This window comes from Pteropus alecto, unplaced genomic scaffold (genome assembly GCF_000325575.1).
Source record: "Pteropus alecto unplaced genomic scaffold, ASM32557v1 scaffold135, whole genome shotgun sequence".
In the NCBI taxonomy this organism is placed as follows: domain Eukaryota; kingdom Metazoa; phylum Chordata; class Mammalia; order Chiroptera; family Pteropodidae; genus Pteropus; species Pteropus alecto.
Genome location: NW_006438076.1, coordinates 4,709,297 through 4,726,636, shown reverse-complemented (window position 1 = coordinate 4,726,636; position 17,340 = coordinate 4,709,297).

The following is a 17,340-nucleotide window of genomic DNA, read 5'->3' as shown; positions in this document are numbered from 1 at the left end:
CCTGAGCTATGCGTAAACTCCAACCTGTCCCTCTCCTGCCATCCCCAAAGCCCATGTTCACTTTGTTTTTCCTCAAGCCTCAATGCAGAATGGTTGGGTTGGGGGTCTCCCCCAGTGCCCTCCCCATGGAGTGGCTCTTGCCTTAGCCCAGGTCTGGCTCAGAAGCAGTGGTGAGGGCAGGAGGGCGGGGGAGGACTGGCCACTCCAGCCTAGGATGAGAGTAGGACAGTGACCGGATTCTACTTGGGGCCTCTCTCCCATCCAGGCGGCCAGATGGGGCAGGAATGACAGCTGAAGAGCCCATAGAGTCAAAGGCCTACGAAGCTGGGGTACATCAGGTCTGGGCGTGCACTGCTCATCCTACCCCAGCTCCTGGGCAGCAAAGGATCCAGGTTCCCCTTCCCAGTCACTGTGTTGGGATAGGGGCAGAGAAGGACCTGGAAAAGGGAGTTGGGAGTGGGGAGAGGAGGAAGGTAGAGAGAGGAGGAAAGGGGAGAAGGGAGGGGAGCCAGGAGGGACAGGAGGTTTCGGGACTCACCAGCAGCCACAGGAGTGTGAGCGGGTAGTGCGCTGAGGTCAGCAGCTCAGGAGGAGGGGTTGCAGGCACAGGGCGTCTTTGGCATGTACCTGGCCCCTGCCACTCCTGGAGCCCCCTGGCCTGGGCTGAGGTATGCAGGGATGCAGCTTCTCCGAGGTGCTATGGGGACACCTCTGCCCCAACCCAGCGAGGCCACAGAGAGAGCACAGGGCTGACAGCCTTGGAGTTCAAGAACACTGGCTCCGTGCCCTTGGGCCTTAATGTCTCCCATTTGCAATGGGGTGGCAGAAACGCACCTCAGGGGTTGTTATGAGGGTCCACCAGCTGATATAAAAGGCATGAGTCAGAGCTGCATAACAGTCAATTTTCTTTTCAGTGTCATGAGCCCATTTTACAGATTAGGAAACTGAGGCAGTGAGTGGTTAAGCCCTGACCTGCTCCCACTGGAGAAGGTCCATGAGGAAAAGTGGGAGAGAGAAGGAGCCCCAGTTGAGTCCAGCCCAAGCCTGAAGAGTAGCCACTGTGTGACTTTAACAGGAATGGGACCCAGGCAGGTGCCAGGAGCACATGGCTCCCTCCTGTACCATCAATGGCTATCTCCAGGGAGGCTCTGAGCTCTATCTGCCTCCTCACTCCCCAAGAGGCTGGGGTGAGTAGGCTGTGGAGAGGCTGGGCAGCTATAGCACAGCTAGGACATCGGTTAGCTCAAGACCCTCTCAAACATCAGGAACATCCTCATGAAGGATCATGTCACAGACTGCAGCTAAAAGGCAGAACAGGAGGCCACAGCTCAGCACACCAAGGCCAGAAATAGCTCCAGGCAGGGGTGGGGCCGGTGGTGTCCACATGCCGCAGAGGGTCAGGGCACCCTGGCAGTGCTGTGCTTACACTCCTCCCCTGTGCTTGCTCCCCACCCCTGCCAGCCCTCTGCCAGCCCTCTACCAGCGACTGGCTCGGCCGCCCACCCCATCATCTGTTCCCCCTAGGTCTTCACTCGATTCGCACGCTCACCGCCCACTTTCGGTCTGTCCTGGGGTCTAGTGACATGAGCTGGGGCAGTGTGCATGTTACGGCATTTCCTGGGCTGCTCACCCAGGTGCTGAGAGAGAATGGCAGCAGCTCTGGCAGGGGCGGCCCACCCTTGAGAGGGCCCTGTATCTCCTGGGGGTGCGGCCGCCGCTCCTACTGCCTGCCTGTGCCCCTCAAGGCCGGCTCCTTATTGATCTCAGGGCAGCAGTTGCAGGGGAAGGCTGGGCAGGCTAGGTCTATAAATGGGCCAGGATACCACCGTGGCAGGAGTGCTGGACCCAGGGCTGAGCAGTTCCAGGCCAAGCTGCGTGCAGTGAGGGAAACTGATGCCAGCTTGGGCAGAGCCCGTCTGATGTTGCACTGAGACCCGGGCAGAGCTGGCAGGACCAGCCTCCTGACTGCACTCAGTGCACAGATGGACCCAGGGCTAATGGGCCAGGCCCAGGCTGGGCCCCTCTGTCCGCTAACTCTCCTAAGGAGTCTAGCTTATTTGCCCATTTTACCGGTGGGGAAAATTAGGTTTGGTGTGGGAAGCAGGGGTGGGGAAAGCCACTTGCTCATAGCCCCAGGGCTAGTAGGATTCCTAACATCATGGCACCTGGTCCCTGAAAGGACTTGCTGGGTTAAAGTTCCCTCATCCTCACCTTACCCATCACCCTTACCTTACATGCAAGCTCCATTCTTCCTCAAAATTTCCAGAGAACACATCACATGAGAGGGCAGCCCAGGGCCCCTTTCAAGTCAAGGAAACTGAGGCTGGCAGAGGTGGGGGCTGGCCTATCTGAGAGCTAGAGGCCTAAGGGGGTGCCCTGTGGTTGGGGCTGCACTCACTCACTTAGCAAATTACATCGGGTGCTGAGCTGGGTGCTATAGGACTGAGACCAGGATGCTGATCCTGGCTTGTGATACTTGTGATCCAGGAGTGGGCTGACCACAGGCAGTCACCCTGCCATGTGACATGTGCCACCTGGGGAATTTTAAGTGCCACAGAGCCCTGAGGCCCACTGCCAGGGTTAGGGTCCAGGCAGACTGCTTGATGGTCAGGATTCTTGGCCCAGAGACTAAGCCTTGGGAATTCATCCTTTGCCAAGGCTGAACTGCTGGTCTAGAGGGCTCTGCAATCTTGCCCCATCCAGCCCACTTGTCTCCACCTGATGCCCAACTCCCTTGGTGCCCACCCCAGGGAGCTCCCCACTAGGGCCTGATATTGCCAGCATCTAGAGGTTCTGTCCAGCTGAAGACTCGTCCAGTGCCAGGGACTTAGCTAGAATTCCTCTCCACTCCATCAGGCCACCAACACCTTCCGCCTGATTACCTGGAGAATTCTATCTCCACAACCAATTCATCGGTCTCTTGGCTGATTCCAAAGGCTGGCATGGGCTCGAGCCCCCAGAGGATGCTATGAGGAGCCTGCCGAAATGCCCCTGCCCTGGGGGTCTCAGGAAGGGGGCACTTCTGATGTTGGGACCTAGGACCTGTCTTGATCCCTTCTCTCCACCAGCTCTTGTCCAGAACTGGGTGCCCGGCCTGGCAGGGCCAACAGTGCTAGGTCCTACACTCCTCCCCCATCCATCATCCCTCTTCCCAGGACCCTGCATCTGCCACCTACATAAAGCTGACCATTCTTGAGGCCCAGAGTACCAGCTGCCTACAGGGCAAAGTGCAGGAGCACACACTCGGGATGTACGCTATAGGGGTACACAACAGGAGTGTACTCTCATGCTTTTGGCTGCGGGGGCCTGGGTGGGTCAGGGCACAGGGAGTGAGTCAGCAAATAGCAGAGGGGTTGCTGTAGCGAGGCCAGGCAGACATGGGAGCCTCTCCCAGGAACCAGGGCTGGCAGAGGGTCTGCTCTCCTCTGCAGTAGGACAAGACGTGTGGGCATATCCCTGCGTGCTCTTGAGCCCTCAGCACTTGTCAAACATCACCGACAAGGCAGGAGGACTGCCTCTGCTAGAGGAGGATTTATTCCACTACAAAAAGACAAGTGCAGGTTTTGGGAGGCTCTTGTCTACTCGCCCTCTGGGATCATCCATCTTGTCTCTCGGCCACCTGGGATCAGTCCCAGTTTGGAGGGAGCAGCTGGACTACAGCCCACCTGAGTTGTCCCAAGGTGGCTGAGCTCTCAAAAACGCCCCTGACCAGGAAGGCTTGCGCCTCTGCTAAGGGTTTAACATCTGGAGGGTGCTCAGGGGCTTTGAAACTGAGGCTGGGGTGGTGAGGGTCAGGGCAGCACCTGTTGAGACTGTAGAATAGCCAAGTGTGGATTGGTGAGCACCATGGGATCCAGCATTTTCCAGGGGATGAAGGTTTCGAGAGGCAGTGAATGACCCTCCTTAGCCTGAGATGTTCCTATTCTAGTCATCACCAGCCACGGCCCGGGTACCATGTCCAAGTGGCCAGAGTGAAACCCTCATCAGAGCCAACGGGCCCTTGTGCCTCCTGTTCTACTGCCATCTTGTAAACCAGCCTGCTGGCTATCGCCTGTCTTTATAAATAACGTGTTGTAGGCATACAGCCCCACCTGTGCATTCCTTATGGCTACTTTAGTGCTACCTGGGCTGAGTGGAGTGGTTCTGGCACACCAATGGCCCACAAAGCTGAAATTATTTAGTATCTGGCCCTTTAGAGAAATTTGCCAACTTTGCTCAGGATGGGAACATAGTGAGTGCCTGCTGCATGTGGGTGTTGCCACCTTCACCCTCACAACAGCCCCACAGAGGTCACTCGAACCCCCACCTAATGAAAAGGAAACCAGGGGTCAGAGAAGGCCACTGTCCTGCTGAGGCCAGATGGCTGGGAGAACAGAACCTAGTGACATCTCACAGGGATGGAGGGTGATGAGGAGAGAGGTGCCCCTGAAATGGCATGCAGGTCAAAAGAAAAAGTTAGTATTGTGCTAAAGAGGCTGTCTGGAGTCTGGCAATCAAACATGCATAGAAGAGGACAACTTAAAACACAGACAGAAGAAAACTGGCTGTGAGGAGCAGAAGGAGGATGTCCCCAGGCACAAAGAGGCACTGATCCACACATCCCTGCTTGAGAAGACAATGAGGATGCTTCGGGGAGATGCATCTATGGGGAAGTGGTTTGGGATGGATGGGTGGGGGTCTCTAGGGCCACAGCTACCCCAGGATACTATGCCCTCCTCTAGGGGCTCTGCATCCAAGCTGCCCCAAGGGCGGCTCGCTGACCCAGTAGCATCACACTGTCCACTTGGGCTGGGAGGAGGGGAAGTGGCAGGTCAGTTTTGATGCACTTTCCAGGACATCAGGATTCAGGCCTTGGTTGATGGGATCTTCCTATTTAAGAACAAAGATAGGATGACTCAGTCTAGGAAAGGTGAGATGCACCGAAGTTAGTTCAGGGCCTCTTTGCAATCAGGCTTCCTGGACCCATTCTGCAAACTCATGACCAGGATACTGGATGAAAAGTGAGTGGTGGAAGCTTTGTTACCATCACACCAGCCTTGTGCAAGGCCCTGGGATCACAGGCAGCCAGGAGCTGACCTAGGCCCACCTGGGACCCATCTGAAGTACGGCCAGCCTCACACAAGGTCAGGGAGCCCCAGGTGAATGAGAGGTGGACCAGTGCTGGGTGGCCACCAGACATTCCTGAGCAGGGCCCTGGCCTGAGGAAGCCCTATTCCAGCATCCATGCCTGATGCTGCACTGAGAATTCTTGGATGGGCATGTCTCCTGTTAGTCCACCACCACGTCCCCAGCCTCACACAGTGACCACCACTGGGGGCGTGGCCAGGGTGGGGAGGAGGGGTGGGATGGGGCCCTTGGGAATGGGATGGCCCAAGGTGCAGACTTCCCTCATTCCTGGAGGCTTCACCACGTCCCACAGCACAGTGAGGGGGTGACTGCCAAACTCCACGCCTCAAACAAGGGCACTTAGAGAGGTGAGGTGGCCATAGGGTACCAGCGAGGCCAGGGACAGGGTCAAAAACCCCACCCCACTACGCCAGGAGACCAGAGCAGGCCCTGGGCCTCAGAGACCCACACGGCAGGGAGGAGCAGCCATCTCCCCAACCCAGGCAACAGACCAGTATGCTCTGGGCTCCCTGACCCCCACAGAACCTCATCCTCAGCCCAAAACTTCTGCTCCCTGGAGCCTGGCAGCTCCAGGCTGTTATGGGCTCTGCATCTCCTCCCCAAGTAGCAGGGGAAGCTAACGGCCCACTCGCAGTCTGTCTGCCACCAGTAACATGAGGATGATGATGGGCCAGCACCTCCTTCCTAGGGCCCTGAGGCACCTCCAGCCTGGAAACCATACTGAGCACCCCCACCAGGACCCCTGCTCTATGGCCAGCATCCTACCTCCCTGGAGGCTGGTGTAGGGCCTCTTCTCATCTAATCAGGTCAACCTCAGGTGAGGAGCTCAGGGAAGTTAGGCCCAGGCTCAGAGGTGGCATCCTGGAGCCATGCTGATCATCTATATCCAGCAGTCCTGAGGCTGCTCCAGCAGGGCCTGATAGCTCTGCTTCATCCAGGAGAGGCTGTGTCTGGGTGGGAGGAGGGCACAGTGGCTCAGCTGTGCTGCAAGTATGCCTAGAGCCACTTTCCCCACCTCCGACAAGCTCACCCTCAGCAGAGAGAGCAGACTCAGGCCTAGAGCCCAGCGCAGACCAGCTTGCCTCACAGGAGACCCCTGTCCACACTCAGCATGGAGTAAAGTTGCTGCTGCTTCTCAGGCAACACCAACACACTGGGTGGTCCCCTTCCATGTCCACCCACCACCTGCGTGAGACATACGTTTATCCCCGAGACTCATGATGCTGGGGATGAGGTACGTGATGAGAGGGGCAAGGAGCAGGGTGATAGGGCTACTGCCCTGAAGAAACACCCAGAGAAAGTGTCTCCCCCATGGTGGTCCCCGTCTGGTTGCCCAACTCCTGCCAATCAACAAACCTCACTCTCAGAGAAGCATGTGACCGCTTTCAGTGCTTCCCTAGTAAAATGTGACCATAGAATCAGGTATCCAGAAAAAGCATCGACAAAAGAAAAAAAGGCTTCAGAGGACGCAGAGACAGTGTGGGGGAAAGATACAAGTTGGGAAAAATCTAATTAGTGTTCCAGTAGGGACAGAAGAGGATTTAAAACAAGAACAGGGTCCTATGAATAAGGAATCATCAGAAAACAAGAAGAGAGCCTGGAAGCTACACACAGAATGGCAGAAATTAAAAAAAAAAAAAAAATCATTCAAGGGTTGGAAAACAAGGTCAAGGAAGTCTGAACAAAAAGAAAAAGAGAAAGAGGGAGAAATGATGAGATTCAGAAGACAAAGGTCCAACATCTGTCTTATGGGAGTTTCAGAAAGAGAAAACGAAGAAAATAGAGGAGAAAAAAGTCACCAAAGAAATAATACAAGAAAATCTCCTGGAGCAGAAGACCTGGTCCTCCAGTGGGCAAGTGCCTATTACAACAGATGACATTTGCAATGTGATTTCAGGCCACTGAGGGTCAAGAGAGGCCTGAAATGTCCAGGAAAAGCAAAGTGGCATCAGGCACGATGTATGCCAGAGACAACAAAAGTGAAATGGCTTCAAAACTCTGAGGGGAAACTATTTTCCACATGGAATTCTGTGGACTGAGCTTGAATAGATTTGCTAACATTTGAGGACTCATAGAATGATTCTTCGCCGTGCCTTCCTTAGAGAGTTAGTTGGGGACGTGCTTCAGCTAAAACAGGACACACGCAGGAGGAAAACATAGAGCCCAAGAAACACTGGGTGACAAAGGGCAGTCCTGGGCAGCTGTGATGGGTCCACAGCACGCATGGCCCAGGTGGGGACAGCAGGACAAAGGCCTGGGGTGAGACCTTCCTGGGATAAAACAAGAGACCCAGTAGAACATCTGACGTGGAGAAGAGTAAGCACATGAGGGTGGCAGATAAGACAAGAGAAAAAAGACAAAGTCAACTGTAAACTCCAGGAAAAGCAAAAGACCATTGAAGAGCTGGAAGGTTACCAAAGTACCCTACTGTGGCCAGGCAGCAAAGAGCACTTATGTGGCCTGGGCTGGGAAACACGAGTTATGAATGTAACTGAGAGTAGCAAGACAGCCATGCTGGGGAGTGTGCTGGAGAAGACGGGCCTAGGGTAGGAGCCACAGAAATGTGAAGCAGCCACTTGGAAAGATGAGGAACAGGGCGACAGTGACGGTGTTCCAGGACAACAAACCGATTCTCCAGACTAGCCTCCCAGGGCTGGGTGCCGGTTTTAACTTTGAGCAAGACATGGTTGACTACGGTGTTACCTTTTTTAAAAGACTGCATGTTTGGCACTGAAATCTCAAAGACAGAGATAAATAAACAGAAGAAAATAAAGGGTATCTGCCAGAAGGTGGAGTCGAACACGGGTTAGAAGTGCGTGCCTCCAAGGTACAGGAGGAGAAATGGGGCTGTGAGAGCTACCACAGAATTGTGGTGCTTGGCCAGGTGTCTGGTGCAGGCATGAGGCCCTGCGCACTGCTCTTCAGCCCCTGTTCAGCCAAGGGTGGCCGAGGACACCCCTGGTCCCCAAGGACAGTCCAGGCTCTTGGCACCAAAAGCCTCTGAAATCTAGACAATTAAAGAAACAGCTTCCAGCCTGAAAATCCATCTGTGTGTTCTAGCCTTCGACAGTTCCAGCACCACCAGGCAGCTACTTCCCTGGCCCCTCCTCACCTCTGCCCTGCTCCTAGCTCACAGATCTGAGCCTCCCCACCCCAGACTACAGACCCTCAGGAGCAGGGAGTCCAGCAGATAAACACGGCAGGAGGCTGTCTGCACTTGTGGCCCCCTGAAGAAGGCTCACCCTGGCCTTGGCCGAGTGCACACAGGCTTCCTGTGGCTTTTATGACAGCCCCAATTGAATCTCTGCAACTGAACCTGCGGCATGCAGGCAGGGGCAACGTGAATAAGTAATTGCTCTTTTATTAACGAGTGATAAATTATTCCTATATGATTGTGTGTGATAACTCTTCCTTATTTGAAATCAATTTAGGATGGAAATTGTTGGCGGCTTCTCACCAGCGAGAGTGGGAGAAGCAGGTGCCACTGCCTCCTGGAAAACAGGTCAGTGTATTTCGGCTACTTCTTGAGGCTGATGCGCCTGGTGTTCCTGGCTGCAGAAGGGGGTCGGCTGCCCTGGGGGCAGGGCCAGGGAGGGTGGCCTCATTTTCTCAGTGTCAGCCCTGGGAATGGATGAGGGATCAGTGCAAGTATCCCAGCATGGCTTCTCCTCACCCCCAACACCTGCCAGAAGCTCTAAAAGCAGCCTGGCCCACCCCACTCCACCCCCACCTCCATCTACTGCTAGGGAGCCTACTTCACCCCACACCTCACTGATCCACTTACCAAGCACCTCTGCTGCTTGTTTCTGTCTGTGGCCCCCTAGGTTATGGGTTCCATGGAGGCAAGATCATGGCTGGTGACCAGCACACAGTAGGTGTTCCATAAATGCTTGTCACATGAATGCAAGAAATACACACCACTTATGGGCAAGTTGCAGGCTTTTTGAGGCTGTGCAGATACCATTTCCCGAGGATGTCCAGGCCCAGGAGAGTCCCTGGGGCACTGATCAGGTGATTAGGTTTAATGAGGTCCTGAGGGTGGGGCCCTGGGATGAGATTGGAGCCTTCATAAGAAGAGATGCTAGAGAGCTGGTTTTCACTTTCTCCATGTCAGGACCCATTGAGAAGGTGGCTATCTGTACGCCAGTTAGAGAGCCCTCGCCAGAACCTGACCCTGCCACATCCTGATCTCAGACTTCTGGCCTCCAGAACTATGAGAAAAAAAAGTTTCTGATATTTAGGCCATCTCATCTTGGTATTTTGTTATGACAGCCTGAGCTGATTAATAGAACTTCTTTTTTAAAACTCTGGTATATTTTTCCAGATTTTCGACAATGCACACAGATAAAATCAGAAGTGTTTTTAGTTTGTTCCGTTTGGTCTCATGTGCCGACTGGACGGGGCAGCCCTGCCCTGGAAAGGGTGGGTAAGGCCACCTTGGGGAGCAGGGTCCCCTTCTCAGAGCTCGGTGCCATGGGGTCCCTCTTTGCCCAGGGCTTTGAGTATTGGCTCTGCCTCAGTGGGGCCTCAGGCAAGTCTCCTAACCTCTTGGACAGGCCCCTCACCTGGAGAATGGAGATAATAAGGCCCACCTCACAGGGTGCAGAGAAGCCACATAGCTCATGAGGGCAGGAGCACAACAGGTGCATAGGAAATGCCCAACCCGCCTGTGCTGTGGGAGTTAAACAGGAGTGCCTCATGTCATCCCCAGCAGGGACCCCTATCCCCATTTGACAGAAGGGAGGTCAAGTCACAGCTAGAAAGGGCGTGCTGGCACCTGACCTCGCCTTACCCCAGGCCCTGACTCTGGCATGCGCACTGGGCCCAGCCTTTGTTCCAGTAGCCACCCTCTGGAATGCCTGCCCTGTTCCCAGATGTACTCCTTGAAAGGGCTCTTCTCTCCAGAGCCCCACCACACCACCCTTCAGAGGCTGGACCCTTCCCAACCCCTTCCCCTCCCACACCACAGTCTTGCCACAGTCCATCCTCAAACCCACCCCTAACCCTGGACTCAGCCCTGATGGGGCCACTGAGGGAACAGGTGCAGAAGCAGAGCCCAAAGAGCTTGGCTGGTGTCATGGCTCGGGATCACGGTTTTTTTTTCAGGAAAGGACATCAGTGCGGCCCAAGGAGTCCTGCCTGAGTGATATGTCAAGCAGGTCATCTTGACCCCACCTGGGCCTCAGGGCAATGTGGGGATAGTAGACACACTTTTGGTGTGAAGGCTGCAGCCTCTCCCTCTCTAATTCCCACTGCCTGATGGAAGAACATACCGTCCCCTCCCCCAGGCCCCTTGTCACTGATAAAGATGGTCATGCCTATATTAGGCTTCCTGTGATCTGGGGGTGTGGGGGACAGCAGCCACAGCATCAGGGAAGGCTCCATAGGAGCACTGACACGCAAACACACACACACACGCACACGCACACATACACGTGTGCGCGCGCGCACACCCACACACCCACACACACACGCACACACACCGCCACCCCCACCTTGGGCCACCCAGGGGCCAGGCCAAGGCTCAGGCAGCAGGTGAAGAATGGAATCCATTCGGGCCACCATCTGTCTCAGCCACGACAGGTCCTCTTGGTGACATCCAGAAGGGTAGGTAGATAGAAGATCTTTATGGGGAGTTTTTCTTTTGCCAGTTTTCAAACTGGAAGCCAAACACTGTCACACCTGTCCCCGTGTCAGCCTCTGCCTGACATAAATTGGGGCTGAGGCAGGGGGATGAAAGACAGCCTGGACACGGCTGGTGTACAGGGGCCACGTGTCACACAGACAAGAGCACACAAAGCAGTGGGGTTGGGCACAGCTGGGGTTGGGCGGGGGCAGCCTCCACCCCATCCTTCTGGCCCAAGATCCCCAACCCCTCCCTCTGCTCTCCTCTTGGCCCCCAAAAGCTTTTCACCTGACCCCCATCACTCTCCTTCCTCTGTGCAGGGCCAACCTGGGCCCACCCTCGAGGCCCCAGCTGCCTAGCCCCATGCAGCGGGCTGACCCGGAGTCTTCAAGCTTCTACTCCTTCCAGAAGCCCCTCCCCCTCAGCCAGCAGCTCTAGCATTTCTTTAACACCTAGGGCCAATGTGGTCTCGATGGGGGTCCAGTGGGGGGCACCCAGGCCTCAGGGTCCTCACTACCCTGCTGGTACCCACATAGCACTTCTGTCCAAGGAGGCTTAGTAGCCTGGTCCCTACCAGGCTCAGTGGACACTGCCTTATAGGTCCTCATCCCACGGGAGCCCCAGTGGCTGGGCAGGGGCATGACCAGCCAGTTCTATGCTTTCTGAGGATGAGCGTTGAGGCTGGATGTGTTCTGGGAGAGCAGGGAGGCCTCAACCAGGGTGGACAGAGGGAAGCGGCCAGTAGAGAGCGTGGGGGAGGGAACCTGGCACGGCTCTGGGAAGGGTGGAGTAGGCTCTAGGGCCACTCCCAGCTTTCTGGCTGGGGTTCGCTGTGGAGGCAGGTGGGAGAGCTGGGTGCGGAGCATCCTCTGTGACCTTGGGTCCCTCAGCTCTCCCAAGGATGCTCTGATGTGACACTCAGCAAGCATGTCCTGGTGGCTGGCCAGGATCGGCCTTTCTCTGGAATTCTGCTTCCAGCTATATCTTTGGGGATGGGAGGTGTTTCTAGGCTGGAGACCACACCCAAGGGGTAAGTGGCCCACTCTCTTGCTGCCCAGACCCCACCCTGCCCAAGGACCACCCATCCCACCACAGCGTGAGGCTGATGCAGAGAACTGGGGGACAGCAGTCTCCACACAGTCTGGCTCCCTGAACCTCGGTGCACTGCCTGGGCTAAAAAGACCTACTGTGTGCTTGAAGCTACTGCAGAATGCCATAAGACAGCTACGCATCCCCCATGGTCCTGCACACAGCTCCTAATCACCTCCCCCAGAGCCCAGTACCCCAAATGCTTCAGACTCGGAGTGTTTTCCGACTCATAAAGGCACTGAGCTAGGAACACTACCTCTGGTCAACAGTCACAGATTATGGATGTGGCCGCTGCTGACTAGGAAAGGGCAGGTGCTGCCCAAGGTCACACAACAAGCCAGCACTGCACAGACTGATCAAAATGCTGCCCAGACTTGTAGGGAAGACTGCTGGCAGGTCCCTGAGCCTGCCCCATCTGGGCCCTGGCAGCAGTCGAATAAAGGCAACATTTCAACAAGGTCACTATGGCTGGCTAGGACAGACTGAGGACACAGCGTTGGGCCCAGGCAAGCAAGGGGCAATCCGAGAGGGCTCCAGGGAGGAGGTGAGGATCCCAGAGCTCAGCCTTGCCCTGAGCTCCTCGTTACTGCACCCGCTTCCTCGATGGGCCCCTCACCAGCTTCAGCCTCAGCCTGACATTTCCCGTGACATTTGCTGCAAAGAAATAGAGTCATAAACCCAAAGGTTAAATTTGCACATTGCCTCACACTGCTAGAACAGTCCCTCCACCCACTAGGTGCCGTGGCTACAGGGTTTGCGTAAGATGTCTCATCCATCCCTGGTGTCCTTGCTGGAGGCCCAACAGTCCTCCTCCCAGTCCCTTCAAGGGACTGTAGTCACCGTCTCCTGAAACAAATTTCTGGGCACATCAGGCCCTGACGTATGTTGCATAGGGGTCACGGAGGGGCCCTGCCCGGCCCTGCCCACCCTGCTCACAAACCTGAGGCACTGAGACACCCTGTGGAAAAGGAGGTGCGTCAGTTCCATGTAACCCTGCTGGTCCCAAATCCCTGCCGACATTCCATGGAACTTCAATTCCATGGAGTATGATCTGTGACGGCTAGTTAGGAATGCCTCGGTGCTGACCTGAGAGCTGAGGAGCACCCCTGGGGTACTGGGCAGGCTGCCTGAAAAAAGCTGGGTCAGCTCGTGACACCCCAGCCCCTCCACCCAGGCTGTCTGTATCACCACTGGCCCAGTTCTATGTACCAGGGCCCGGATGGGGCTCACCACCTGCCAGGCCCACCTGGGCCAAACCAAGACCCAGGTATCTGCCCAAGCAACACCTTTCCACAGCCCTTCTGTGAGGTCTGCCCACAGCCCTGCCTTTCAGCTCTACCTCCTGGGCCTGGCTGCCCTGTTTTGAAGGTGTTCTATGTACCAGGGCCCGGATGGGGCTCACCACCTGGGCCAAACCAAGACCCAGGTCTCTGCCCAAGCAACACCTTTCCACAGCCCTGCCTTTCAGCTCTACCTCCTAGGCCTGGCTGCCCTGTTCTGAAGGTGCGAGCCTATGTTAGAAGGTGTCTCATGGTCCCTCCTCCACCCTCCTCCAGCAGGGCAAGGCAGCGGGCCCACATGGAGACAGGACTTTCAGGATGCTGCAGGGTGAAGGCAGAGACTGTGTGAAGAGGGCAGGGGAGAGGTGGCTCAAAGTGCCAGAGCTGGAATCCTGATCAACAATTGGAAGCATATTCACTCACTACCAGTAAGAAATGCAGAGCCCACTCGTAAAAGGTTGGGAGGGGTTGGAATCAGGGGAGGGTCACACCTTGGGAGGACCCGATGGGGCCTGCACGTGCGGAGTGGACTTCCTTGTGTCCAGCTACACAATCAGGGGCAGTGTGAGAGGCCGAGGCAGGTTTGGAAAAGTAAATTATGGCACATCCTCAGGAAGGGTTTCTACATACACCAGTAAACCCATGATGCACAAGAATAGTTCCCGATGTGCAAAATGTTTAAAATACAGTGACAAAAGAAGAAACTGCAGCACAAAACACCCGTATGGTGGGACCCGGCCAGGCCCACGCGCTCCTGTGATGGCGCAGGGAGATGCAGAGGGTGTGGACAGCATGCCCACCCTTTGGCTGGGCTTCCATTTGCAGCTCTGCTACCACCTGTCCCTTAAAGTATTTAGTCCTACAAACTCAGGAGGCCAAGGATCACATCTCTTTATTTGCCAGGCTCAGAGTAGGGTGTGACAGGCCAGGAACTAATGAATGAATGAATGAATGAGTGAATGAGTGAGTGAGTGAGTGAGTGAATGAGTGAATGAGAGAATGAATGGGTGTCCAAGTGAACAAACACAGTGCCTGGGATTGGGCTGCTGAAGAGGACAGGAGCAGCCAGGCCACAGGGCTGGGGACACTGAGGGATGCAGGACATGTTGGGGGCATGGCTGGGGGTGGGACAGCCAGGCAGGCTCCTATGGACCTTGCGGCCAGGCTCTGGGTAGCCACAGAAGGTCTGGCATCCCTGCCCCAGGGTCAGTGGTCAGGGCCCACCAGGCTGGGGATGGGGAAGCATGAACGGTATTGACCAGGCATAGCCAAGGGCCCCTAAGACCCCCACGAGGGCCCAGTGGCAGGGGGGTCGCTCACACACTCCCTCCTTCCCACACTCACTGACATACTCATTCTCTTACACACCATTCACTCATTCAGTCAATTCACTCATTCATCATGGAACTCTTTTCCTCAGCCCGTTCTCCTGATCCTTTCTGGATGCACAGACTGAGGCTCTGTGGAGACTTTCTGGCCACAGGCCCAGGAGAGTAGGAACCAAGGCCCTAGAGGGTGGGCTCCTTCCACCTTCACCAGCTAGCACCCTCCTGGTGCTTCACCAGCTGCCAGAGGTATCCGTGCTACAAAGCCATGAATTCAAGGCCTGGGCCTGGAGTAAGGAGGGGACCTCACCCTCTGTGAGTGAGCATGAGTTCCTCGGCCTGGAGGCAGCTGAAGGACGGTGAGGTGGGAGTCAGAGATCCTGGGGGAGGCATGGCAGCACAGGCCTCAGGCCTACCCTCGGCCACCTAGGACAACAGGACTTCCAGAGCCCCAGCACATCCTGTGCTGGGCGATCTTCCACAGACCACCCCACCACAAGCCCTCTTGCCTGATGAGACCCACTGGGCTAGGCTCTCCTTCCTCAGCCCTCTCCCCTATCTCTCATCCAGACCATAGGGAGAGAGGGTCAGTGCTGACTGCAGGATCCCAGCTGGCCATTAATCTTCACATAGCACAAGAAACTGAGGCTCTGAGGTTCTGCAGGTTTCCCATTGGTGACAGGCAGAGCACAGATGTTGCCCCAGCTTGGGAAATATGTAGGTGGCCACCTCCCACAGTGCTCTCTCTCCATCCCTCCTCCCCCATCTACCCATCCCCCTCTCCCTTGTCACTTCTAGGGGCCTTAATTTCCCCATCTACAAATGGGTAGGAGGGAGGGATCTGGTTGGCAGCGCAAGGGTTCGGGACTTCCTTATGTGGAAACTGCCGGAGCGGGGAGTCTTTCGGGTATTTTGAAGGTAGAAACACTGGGGGCAAAATTCTATGTGGACCTTGGCCTTGAAGTGCCCCTAACAACCCTTGAAGGATGCCTGATTACTGGCTCATGTCACAGGTGAGAAGACTAAGGCATGGAGAGGTGAACTGTCACACCCAAGGTCATACCCCAGATGAGTGGCTGAGCCAAGACCCAAATCTAGGCTGTTGTTCTCCTGCCACCCAACACCCAGGAGCCAGGAACCACAACCTGGCTCGGGCTCTCAAGTGGGAGCTTTCTTCTTCCTCATCTGGACGAGAGGAGGATGCGGGCTGTTACCTGATTTACAGATGGAAAGACAGGCTTACACAAAGGGCAGTGGCCTGCCTACCCCGTCATGGGACCCACTCCTCTGTTTCATCCCCATATACCCTATAAGGATGACCCGCTTGTCCCCATTCCACGAATAAGGACACTGATGGTGGCAGGGGAGCAGGCAGTGTAGCCCTACTTTCTGAACCCTGGCCAGGGGTCTTCCTCACTACAGCAAGAGTGGGTCATCAACACCCTTACCTCAGAGCCCCACAAAGCACTTAAGACAGGTGACATACCATAGAACCCCTCACCTTAGAGAGACTGAGTCACTACTGTCACAGCCTTTCTGAGGTCACCCTGGGTCAGCTGTGGGGTGGGCACATAACTGCCCTCCACCCCGCTGGACTGAGCAGCAGTGTCTGGCCTATTTGTCAAGATGTTGACCTCCAGATTTGAAATGGGCCGTCCCTGCCCAGGTAGGTCCCAGCCCCCATTGGTCATTATGGCTTTAACACAGGGGAGGGGGAAGAGTGTCTGGGAAACCCTTCACCTCTCGCCTTGGGCTCAGGCACTGAACTAGCCCCCAACACACATTTCCAGGGCCTCTGCTACAGATCTGGGCAGAACTCAGTCACAGACCACCTGGGCACACAGGGGCACCCACACCCGGAGACAAAGAGACACATGCTGACGTGTCCACAGGCACATACAGTCATGCATGCAGCCACACATGTGCAGGTGTATACCACGTTACACACATACACACACACAGGCCTGAGGGGCTGCAAAGCGGATACTCCCAGGACATGGGAGTAGGTGGACAGAGGTGGGGCCAGGCTCCTGTCACCGGTTTTTCGCCTCCTCTATCTGTGAGCTCTAGCTGCCCAGAGCCACCCCCTCAACACATGTGCCTGTAAGCACGGAGTGGGTTCTGCTGAGGGGCCTCAGCATGTGCCAAACATGGAGATCACAGCAGGCATGTTATGTACATGCATGTGTACCACAGGCATGTAGGCGGGGGTGAGGACGCGAGAGTGCACCCACGGCATGTGTGCACGTGCACACTGGGGCAGCCAGGCACGGTGTGTGCACAAGTGGTGTGCAAGTGTGCAGCCTTTACAGACACATGCACGTGCAAGGAAACGTGTGGGCAGCCTGCGGCATGGTGGACATCAGCAGGGCAGCCGGTGGGGGCACCAGGGCGGCACTCTCCCGGCAAGGCATGCAGTTGGGCCCCCAGCCTCGACTCTCTGGATCTCGCACCGGGTAGGGGGAGGGGCCCCAAGAAGTCCGCCAGGGAGTGGGTGCTGTGAGCCCCTCAGCGAGTCCTGCAGGGGCCCTCAGGCTGCGGATGTAGGGCGCTTAGCTGCCTTCTCTCATTGCCCTCCCCCTGGGGTTTGCAACACAGGGCTAGCCCCGCACCCCACGCCCTTCGTTGTCGCCAACGCCCCCATTCATCCCGCTTCAGCCTGACCCCAAAAGACAGGAGAGGTCTCTAGCTGGGTCTGCCCGGCAAGGGTGAAGGAGGCCAATACCCCCACCCTTGTTCGTACTCACGTTTCTGCAAACCTGATCATTAACCCCTTCGCAGCCGGGGTTTTCCGAGGCTGGACTCCGCCCATCCAGCCAGCAGCACCCACCCGGGCCCCGGCCGGGCGTCGAGGACCATTCCGACCCGCCGCCCCCGGCTCCGCCGCCGCCGC